At 29.2% G+C, this 2,182-nt stretch overlaps 1 protein-coding gene across 1 annotated transcript in view; it reads left to right on the top strand.

Annotated features, from left to right (window-relative positions):
* Nucleotides 1-710: 710 nt before the first annotated feature.
* Nucleotides 711-2,182, top strand: part of LOC106465326 (tau-tubulin kinase homolog Asator-like) — a 33,234-nt gene continuing 31,762 nt past the window's right edge. The window contains exon 1 of the mRNA XM_022393189.1: nucleotides 711-798. The gene's annotated coding sequence lies outside the window, so the exon portion shown is untranslated. The remainder of the gene's footprint in view (nucleotides 799-2,182) is intronic.

Here is a 2,182-nt window from a genome sequence, read left to right as displayed (position 1 = left end):
ACGGCTGAAAGGGCGAGCATGTTTGGTGGAATGTGGATTCGAACCTGCGCCCCTAACCACTTGGCCATGCCGGGCCATATATGTAGCTTTGTTTTAAATATGTCAATATAAGACGCCCATATTGGTTCAGCGTGGTGATCCCATTGTGTTGCTTTATGCTTAATTACTAACATACAAGATATATAAAACTTGACAAATGGCTATATTGTGCATGGAAATTGTAAATCTTATTAAAAATAAAAAATTAGCTCAATACAGAGTTTAATACTTTGGTCTTTATTAAATTCACAAGTAATTGATGAGCTTAGGTTGTTTTAGTTTATTTAAGTTTTGTCCTTTATTTCAAAATTAAACCATAAATTAAGTATATAGTCTGGATAAAACAAAAGTATAATAAATAAGAAATTAAATATTGTAAGTACAAGGGCTCATGGTTAGTGTCTTGTTGCCGTAAGAAAACATATTGCTTCGCACTTGAGCCATGGAGGCATTATCAAATTTCATTATTCGCTTAGAAGAGCTTAAGGAATAAACCTCTAGTCTACCAGTTCTAAAATATGGACAGCTAACGCAGATAATCCTTTTGTAGCTTTGTATTAATATCAAAAATAAAACAAACTTATAAGCACACTGTATGTTTATATCATTTAGACTTCAGCTAAAAGATGTTACACATAAAATCAGTCCATAGATGGCGCACTTATTGTAACGTAAGTGAAAAGATGTGGATGGGTCTTAACTTAAGTTTTATTTTTCATGTTATGAAACGGCCAAAATGTAGAAACAACGTTTTATTAGGTAATGATATTAAACTGCTAGTAAGTTTATTGTAATAAACACAATAATAATTTTAATATATACCGTTCTCTTTGAGTGAAACTCAAAGTGTGACATTCGGTGACATTTTACTGTTTACTATAAATTACTTTACAGATTACACTTACAGGGAAAGCCTTGACTGAGTGACGCCGGTAAAACTAAAATTACATAATCTTAAGCCTTCAGAATAAGTCGTTATGGATTAAAATTATATTTCATTTTGAAATTGATGGTATAACGTTATTGTTAGCAATACTACTAATATTAGGTTTTGAAAATAACTGATTACGTAATACATTTCTCTAATCCATAATGGATCATAGCTTAAATAATGTACTGACCAAATCATAATTTATAGTGTGCATCACAAATATTTTAGCTCTGAGGTTGATGGACAGAAATTATTGTGACAAAATATTACATTTATTTTAATGTTGATATTGAAAATAGTCATATTGTGTTTATAAACTGTATCAAACAATACATTTCTATAATAAACAACTTTGTTTTGTGAAATTCATTAATTGATTAAATAAAACGAATTGTGAAAACACAGTTAAAAGATATGGAATTATATAATAAATTATTTCTGAAATTTGTTAACTTAATCTATAAAAAATATCAATTACTTGAACCTTTGTAGTACATTATTTATTCTATTATAAACTGAATTATACATTGTATATTAGATATTCACCAGTTTTCATAGAAATTGTTTAAAACACTGCTTGTTAGTTAATTTGAATGCATATATGTTTGATGTACAAATATATCATGGTATGACCCACTTTTCTAACCATTCTTTTATCACTCAGCTTTCCGTAATTCTCTTTGGCCTCAATTAATTTTTCTTTCCACGTGACACCTTTCTGTCAGCATGGGATTGCCAAACTGTACCTCTAATATAGTATATTTTCATCTCCAGCAATAGTACTGTATACCTGGAGCTGACCTGGTTTAGTCAGATTTTTTGGTCTTTTTTAGAGACAGAACTAGCTTGTTAGGGAATTGAGGGTAATGATGTATAGGTGAAATGCGTTTGAAAAATAAACTGTGTTTGGAGCATTATTCAAGGACACTTGCTGATGTGTCATGGGTACATGTGTGTGTATATGTATAACAGATTTTGGTCAAAAGGTTTACGTTTGATAAATTAAGTAATAAATAAAGTATTAGGAAAATCTTTAAGATAACTGGTACCTATAAATATTGTAAATATAGTTTATCTTAAATGACTTGTGAGAGTCCAACTTGAAGAAGTGATAAAGACTTACTGTACATATATATATATATATATACTAGTAAACAGTTACTAATACTACTAAATTATTATTGGTTTCTTTATAAGGAAATACATATCTAG

Source organism: Limulus polyphemus, unplaced genomic scaffold (assembly GCF_000517525.1).
Source record: "Limulus polyphemus unplaced genomic scaffold, Limulus_polyphemus-2.1.2 Scaffold1909, whole genome shotgun sequence".
Lineage (NCBI taxonomy): Eukaryota > Metazoa > Arthropoda > Merostomata > Xiphosura > Limulidae > Limulus > Limulus polyphemus.
Note: the sequence above shows the minus strand (reverse complement) of the source record. Positions and strands in the feature narration are given on the sequence as shown.